This window comes from Lactuca virosa, chromosome 5 (genome assembly GCF_052849685.1).
Source record: "Lactuca virosa cultivar CGN04683 chromosome 5, Lactuca_virosa_CGN04683_v6, whole genome shotgun sequence".
NCBI classification, from domain to species: Eukaryota; Viridiplantae; Streptophyta; class Magnoliopsida; order Asterales; family Asteraceae; genus Lactuca; species Lactuca virosa.
The window spans coordinates 363425288-363434013 of record NC_136430.1 but is presented as its reverse complement, the minus strand read 5'-3'; the positions used below and the strand labels follow the sequence as shown (position 1 = coordinate 363434013).

At 38.5% G+C, this 8726-nt stretch overlaps 1 long non-coding RNA gene across 2 annotated transcripts; it reads left to right on the top strand.

The window, feature by feature from the left end:
* The first annotated feature begins 569 nt into the window (after positions 1-569).
* LOC145116100 (uncharacterized) lies at positions 570-3283 on the top strand. Of its 2 annotated transcripts, XR_013711872.1 has the most exons (3): positions 570-2323; positions 2768-2999; positions 3072-3283. It is a non-coding gene; the product is annotated as an uncharacterized LOC145116100 (long non-coding RNA). The 2 variants fall into 2 exon arrangements; XR_013711871.1 differs by having other exon boundaries at positions 570-2999.
* The last annotated feature ends 5443 nt before the right edge of the window (positions 3284-8726 follow it).

The following is an 8726-nucleotide window of genomic DNA, read 5'->3' as shown; positions in this document are numbered from 1 at the left end:
AGGTTTGATATTTATTTAACCTTATTAACCAACTTATAATCATTATAAAAAAGAAATTGAAAAGTCATGAGAGTTTCAAATGAATGTGGTGAAAGGAAAAATGCTTCATTTATAAGTATAGTATGATGATATGATATTTTTAAAAACATTATCTGTAACATCCTGTTTAATTAATAAATAAATAGATAAAATTTATAAACGAATAATTGCCCGAAATCCATATTATTTAGTGGGGTATCGGTTTTGGGAAGCCAAATGTTATAAATCGATTATTCGGGGGTTAAATAGTAATTTTTGGATTTATTTTGAAAGGATTTTGGAGGCTAAAGGGATATTTGGTAAGTATTAGACTTAATATGTAAGGATTTTTGGAGGCAGGGGCTGATTGGTAACATTTTGGATTAGTTTTGTAAAGGATTCAAGGGGCAGGGTTTAAACGGTAATTTGCAGACTTATATTAAAATGATTTCTGGTTTGAGGGGCCGATCTTGACATTATGGCAAAGTGTTTGTGTGACCGGGTATATATGCATTACGAAACCCTAACCCTAGCCAAACCCTTTCCAGCCGTCACCCTTTATGACTCCCACCGACCACCACTCTCTCTCCACGTTTCTCTCTACCTCCAGCCGCCGTTGCCGGCTCCGACCACCCAGCACCGTTGAACGGCCCATGTCACCGGAAATAGCGCACACCGGAAGAAACTGGGAAAGGACGCTGCAACAGTAGAGATCGGGAGATGGAGTTAGTGTCGTGGGTGCCGCCGATTTGTGACTTCCTAGCCGCCATTGAAGACGGAGATCACCGGAGCCAACCCCTATACGTCGGGAGCTGCTGCTGTGGACCACCACTACTGTTGAGGGTCGCCATTGCGACGCTGCTGCCGGAGAAGCAAGCTAGGGAGGAGCCCTGTCGTTGGTCGAAGTCCACTGCCACCGATCCCTCTTCTCCTCTTCTTATGTTAGGCGCCGCCTGCTACCTCGTCGTCAAAAGCGTCGTCGTCTGCCGCTGCCGCCGTCAACGCCGCTGCTGCCGCATTACTCGCTGTCGTTTCTGTTCCGATCGCCGCCATGCTGGGTGGGTGTTTGCGCGTGTGTGTGTGCATGGTTCTGTATGTGTCAGCATGTGGGCGTGTTTATGAGATGGTCAGAAACGTTGGGAGCCACCATGGCAGCCCACAATGGTGGCTATTGGTCGGTTGCTGCTCTTCTGCCGCCATATACCACCACCGGCTACCACGAGGTGGTTGCGTGTGTGTGTGTTTATTAGTGTGCGTGTGTGTTATTAGTGTGTGTGAATTTGGATGATATTGTAAATTGTAACCATATCGAAATAGTGAAAAGGAAACCTAAAACCACCACCGTGAGATGGTGGCTGCCGCCTCCTGCCGCCACCGGCCGCCGTGTCGGGTGGCGGTATGCTTTGTTTGCGTTTGGACCTCGTCGGGGGATGTTTGGACAATGTGGGACCAATGAAACCCTAATGGGCCCAAAGAAACCATAGTGGGGCCAATGGAACCCTAAGGGGCCAATAAGGCCCAATGTGACCTAAAAGCCCAACCAATGGACTAAATGGGCTAGTATTGGGTTGGAAAAACCCTAATTAGGGTTTGGAAAACCCTAAGAGCATAAAACCCTAAATGTGGGAATTGCTTGGGACACACACGAGAATTAATTATTAAACCTAAAATAATAATTAATAATCATTCGCAAACTAACTTAAGGCAAGAATGGACTTAATGGATTAAGTCCTTAATGGATTAAGTCCTTAATGGGTTAAGTAAGAAACACTTAACCCTAATCATCATTTCATGAGAAAACCCTAATTTTGGGATTATGGGCTTGGACTTATCGGGACCCACATTTGGGCCATTGGAATGGAATTGTGCATTAAGCCCAATCACACCATATGACTTATGTAGTAAAGTGAGGGACTTAATGGATTAAGTCCTTAATGGGTTAAGTGAGAAACACTTAACCATAATTGTTATTTTATGTGAAACCCTAATTTCACTTGGACTTGGTGTTGGGCCTTTCTATCAGGCTTTGGCGATTGGACTATTAATGGGCTTTCCAAGAATAAGCAAATGGACTAAATAATTATATGGGTTTTAGGACAAGGCCCATGTGAGAGTCTTGGGCCCAATTTGGAAAATTGGGCCATGTGTTGGGCTTTGGCCATGATTTGACTTTTGGGCTTTTGTAGTGTGAGTTGGACCTTGGGCTTGGAACCCAATAATTAATTGGGTATTGTTTGATGTTGACAGTTCGGGAATCTGTCAACCAGCAGCGAGAGCTTTACCTGCGGGACTTCAGCAGTGCCAGGTGAGTTATCCTCACTATATCAACAGGGTCTAAGGCACCAAGGCCGGCCCTTTATGGATTGTATTCGGATTATTGCATGTTATGCTTACTGATTTACATCCTGGTAGTTAGGATGGTGATATGTTGTGCTTTAGTGACCTGTTAGGTCGATATCCTGGTTATAGGATTGTTGTTATGCTTTGTGATCTGTTAGATCGGTTTGACTGTTATATATATACATGCTAGTGTTATATGATATCTATGTGCACATGATTGTCCTGGTTATAGGATAATGCTATGTTAGTGACCGGTTAGGTCTATATCCCGGTTATTGGGATGTTGCTATGATTGGTGATCTGTTAGATCAGTATGACTGTTATATGAAATGAGCTAGCGTATGATATTTATATGCACATGTTTGTTTGGTTGGAGGTTGGGTTAAGGCGATCCTGCTTTGTGCTGTAGGCCAACATACCCAGGGCGGTCCGGATAAACTGAAGGCCCTGCAAAGGGATTCAGTCAGGCCGAAGGCCCGACGAGCGGTCCTGATAGGCTGTAGGCCCTACGAGGCGGTCCAGACGTGCCGAAGGCTCGGAGAGCGGTCCAGATAGACTGAAGGCCTGTGAGGCGGTCCAGTCAGGCTGAAGGCTCATTATGCATGCTGTTCTGTATTTGTATTGATATGATATTTGTTTTGGTTAGTATGGGTTGGTATTTTGGGGGTAACTCACTAAGCTTTCGAGCTTACATTTATCGATTATTGTTCCAGGTATTCAGATGATCGCGGGAAGGCGAAGGCGTGATCGTGCACATCCTTACATTTTCATGATTGATTCTGGGGATACTCTGATGTTTAAATTATTTTGAAAGTAAACTGTAATGACTTAATGGTTTTAAATGTTTTAAAAAGTTTTAAATTGGCTTGAATTTTTGTGGTGTTACATTATCGAAGCAGAAAAAATCATAGGTTTAAAATCATAACATAGTAATTTTCATAAAAGTTTTCAAGAGAATGTCACCTATAATCACATCGGTTTCTTTTCTTTATTAAAAATCTTACGAACATGAAAATGTTAAATAACAACGGGTAAGCAAAACACTTAATGGACATACACATTACTCTACCATTATATAGATAACTTACTTACAATCAAGCAATGTCTACATAATAGAAGAGTTAGTGTAACTAACCTCTCTTGATAAATTGAAACACTCTATTTGAGAGAGCTAAATGAACCTTCTCCTTTCTGAATACCTACACACCAATTATAACATTTACTTAACTTGTGCTTCCTTATTATACTTTAAAATACTTATTTTTTGTATTACTTTAACTTTTCTTTGATTATTGTGTTTTGTTTGGGACCTGATTTCTTACCTTTAAATTCATACTTAGGTTCTGATAAAATTATATTCATATATTTCCCTCTCTTATCTTTCCGGAAATATAAACATCTCATCATAACGATTTTTGGTTGATTTTATGTTAATTTTACAAGTTAGCAATTCTGAGTTGTTACTTTCTGGACCCCACTTGCAAATGTGGTAGCTTTTACTCTAGTAAGATTAAAATTTAAGTCTTAGGAAAAATCCATGGTATACTATACATTATACCCTAACCATAGCCTCTGAATTAAGGTTTTGTAGAATTAATTATGCATGTCACAAGCTGACATATAATTGCAGTCGCTCTCCGGACCATTCATCATTCTTTGAATAAACTGAACAAATCTACTAGGAATTAAATCAAGCCCTTTATATTGGGAGACTAGGCATCCATATCTAACTATAGGCTTTAAAATTTTGGCATTTGGAGTTCTGATGAATTTATTATGATTTTTTGAAAACATTGCATGAAATCTGTGACAGCACAGACCAGTCCGAGAACATTGACAATTATACCCATTAAGGATTTGGAATTAGGAAAAGTGATTAAAATTTGCAAAAATCAGAAACAATAAGCTTTCCAAAAACTAAGTCTCATGATTTTTAGGTGTTCTGATTTCCTTGCATGAATTTTAGAATTTGGTGGACAAATTTGGGAAAATCGATCACAATAATGTTTAAGTCACATTTGGTGTTCTATTAAGGACTTACTGGTTAATCTTTAAGTCTAGCACTTTTTACATGATTATTGATTAATTATTAGGCTATTGAGATGTTTAATTCAATTTAACCCAAAGTTCTTAATGCTTGGTTTAATGAGGGTTCAAAGTTAAGAATTTTTACATAAAATCATGACTATCAGTAGGGTTAAATTACCAACTTAACACCTTAAGTTCTTAAGAAGGTACTAGGCTGGAAATTGAGTATTTCATAACTCCACCACCTGTTGGTGGTTCAATGGTGGTGCTATGGTGGTCAATGGTGGTCAAAACACCAATAACACAAAGTACAATTCTAATAACAACACAAAACCTCAAAACAATATTGTTACTCAAGGACCTAGACTTGTTCGATTATGGGGAAACCACAACTCACTGCCACTCTCTAGTGAAGGCATACGATGGAGGAGGTGGCACCACCCACCTGTCAGCGGCTAGTGGTGGTGAATAGAGGCGATAATGGCCAAAATGCAACAAAGAAAAGAAGAAAAAGAAGGAATTGAATCACTTACTTGCGCTAAGATCATCTAAGCAGGTTTCTACCTCTCTCCCTCACCATCAAAACACCTCCCTAGTCATTTTTCCTCCTCCACAACCTCCTTCCCTCACCATCAAAACACCTCCCTGGCCAAAACATACAACTCACGAAAAAAGAATCCCAAAACGATTAGGGTTGGGTTTAGATGGCCCAATTCGAGTGTAAAAGAGGGAGTCCAACCTCAAGGAGAAGCCCAACCTCATTCCCGTTGGTTTTCAAAAGAAAAAAAAACGAATTTCACATTTCCATCCCCTAACTGTCCCATAATGACACTTTCTACTTCAAAAACAATTATCTTGACAAATGACAGTTTCAAACTTGACACTTTCAACCCCTTTTCTAGAAATGATTACAAATCCCTTAATTATACATTTCATAATTAACTATTGTTATTATTTATTTATTTATTTATTGTGACATCCCCCATTTTTCAGAACCAATTAAAATATTTTTCTTTACACTTTATAAAATTGAGATGCGGAATTTCCCAATTAAACAGAACATGTTGAGATAACAAAAGTTATTTCATTTTATTGAAAACCTCGAGGATGTCAGCGTTCATATCCAAACATACGTTACAGAGTAAATACTAAAAGGTCCTGAAACTACTTATTACAGGCACATTTCTTTATTCCACTCGACATCCTAACTAGACTACTGCAGTCTTGGTTCCACTGCCTGTGATGCATAAAAATGAGTGGGTCAGATTTGGGAAAACCTGGTGAGATACGTAGGGTTTTCAAGCCCATAATAATTTAATGATATCAGATAATATCAGTTATGAAAAACAACGTTATAAGATAATATATATAAAGTCTGAACTAAGACCAACTACCCAACCCAATCGATCCTCACAGATCCTAAATGCAACGATTATCGGGAGAACTTAATGAATCGTTTGAGCAACTGTTTGACTACACAGTTAGGGTGTCCTCGACCAGTGTAGGTCATATAAGACAACCATCGTTCAAAGATTTGATAAATATGGTATCCTATTTTATCTACCCCCATGGGTCGTAAGTCCATGCTAGCAACGTAATTCACTAGACCGCCTAGAATAGTCAAATGTTGTTATATACTATGGTCGATGACCCATACATACTTTCCAGTTGTCTGATCTGGACCCACCATTTCTGGTCATCCAAGAAATAGGAGAAACACTCCGCTCTGATCTCACACACCCTACCCCAACCATGAGACCTAATCGATATCTAACTTAATTTCAACTAAGTGTCCTTTAAAAGTCTTATTATTAAACCTAAGGCAAGACTTATAACTAAGGAAATTGATTTCCAATACGGTTTCGAATCCAGTAATATTATCCTAATTATACAAATAGAATATAACATAGATAATACAGGCAATCATTTAATGTATCATATAAATAATGCTTTTATTTTAGATTATGAACTTGATAGTAGCTATGCACTCACCTGACAAAACTGTCTGCTGATAGGTGAATTGGGCAGAGCTTCACCTTACACCTTTTCCAAAATACCTAGATGTTCATAACACTAAGTCTTAGTCTCCTATACTAAGGGTTTAGAGTCCTCAATAATCCCAAAGTTTACTTCAGGATCTAAACAAGGAATAACCAGGTAGGATCTTATCGGAGGTAGCGTCCGTTTGGTATACGGAGTATATGTTGGATTAGTGTCTAAGCCCATAACTATAATTGGTATGTACTTGACCCGATTTGGCATGGTCCATTTGGGTTGCACTTCACCGGAACAATTTATATGGATAGTCTTTTGAGAATAGTATGTTTATGATTTATATTAATATATTATAAGTTCTAATATATTAATATGGAATCATATTATTTAATTAGTATTGATCAATAATTAATTTAGTGGTCAAAAGGAACTAATTAAATATGGACTCTTATATATAGTATGGGCCAAGTTCATTTAGGTTGGGCTAAGCTTGCATGGATAGTCCATGGAGTTTTTAACCCATGGATCCTATGGAAATGAAAGGTCATGGGTATTAGGGTTTACATGGATGAAACCCTAATCCTCCATAATATATAAAGAGGTCCTTGACACATGAAATGGCACTAGTGTGTGAGGATACAAGGGTGGGCCGATTTCTAGAAGTGCTTGCTATTCTCTCAAGTTTTCCAAGGTGGTTTTGGTGATTTGTGATTCCACTTGAGGCTTCCACACTATTAGGGCTAAGCTCTTAAAGTTCAAGACTTCAAGCTACATCAAAAGGTATGTTATCTAACTAGACTTTTGTAGTATAGTTGCTTCATATTATGCTAGTTAGGATAAAACCTTAGAATATTGAATATTTGCATGTATAATAGAGAAAACATAGATCCAAGGTTTATAGCGTTGCATGTACACCATAGGAGTGTTAAAATGCTCAAAACCCATCAGTGGTGTAGAGACCCATTTTTATAACGAACGGTGAGTGCGGAAGAAGGATATCTCGAGATTAATCGTGTTTTTGGAAGTATGAACACGAAGAACATATTATGAGTTCATAAAAAGAGACCAAGAACAAGAGAGAATAAAATATATCAATGAAGAACATGGTGGGAGAGAAACTCTCCCTGGGTGGGAGAACCCAACACTTTCTCTCTCTCTAGAATGACATTGTGAGAAAAGTAACTCTCACTAAGGAAAAGAGTGAGCTAGCTAAAGTAATACATGACCAACTCTCCCTTTATATAGGAGGGAGAGTATTTACACCATAAATACAATAAAGGGAAAATATAACCTAATAAACACTCATTATTTGTGGAGCATTTCCATGCACCAACATTCTCTCCCTAAATGCTTACAAATGATGAGAGATACAATAAGTGATACAAGGCTATAATACAGTAATCCGACTAGCAAGTGTGGTAATAAAATGAAATCAAGTGCTGAAATGTCTCTGAAACTATGAAGTGTCTGTGAAGTCTGAAACTGGCCATGAATCTCTAACAATGAAGGTCTTCGGCTTCAAAGCACAACCAATGAAGCAGAAAAAATAAGATGCAAATCTTCAAACCAGTCATAGTCACCCAAAGAAGAAGGTCACCATGAGCAAGTAGAAGATCTAATAAAAGAAACACTTCGGCTTCAAAAGTCTGAAAAACATCTCGAGTTCTCGAATCATAATACACCGAAATTCTTCAAAGAATAACCTGCTAAAAATGTGAAGCATCCATAAAATGAAGTCCGGATAAAAATAATGTGAGTCCAAAAACATGGTCTAGCAATGCCGAAAATTTGATCCAAGGACCAAAAATAAGTGCCACGTCACATTGCCAAAATAATCTTCGTCTTCAACATATCACAAATCCAAACTCGTGAGACCATAAGATCTGAACCGGATGCGAACACAAAATCATCCTGTGGTAGAGTCCGAATAATAAATAATCTGAATCGGAAAACATCGAGTAATGCCAAAATTTTGATCCGTAAAGACCAAAAAGAAGTGCCACATCGCATCACTAAATAAATAATCGTCTTCAGAAGTCTTCAAAAATCCAAACTCAAACAATCATAATAACCAAATCCGGATGATATTCTCTCCCTATTTTTGATAACCAATGACCGGATATCAAAAATCAACAAATCATCGGATGGAGAGTGTCGGATACCAAGAGCTAACAGAGAAGCTCTGCCTATATGTATGAAGGGTCTCGATAAGAAACGAGAAAGAGTAAAGGAGATACTCTTGCGGTCATGAGGAAGCGGGTGACATAGTTGCTGAAGCTGTGCTGAGAATAATCTGTTGTGCCAAAAATATATCCAAATATCCAAACTGCGGTGCCGGAACACTT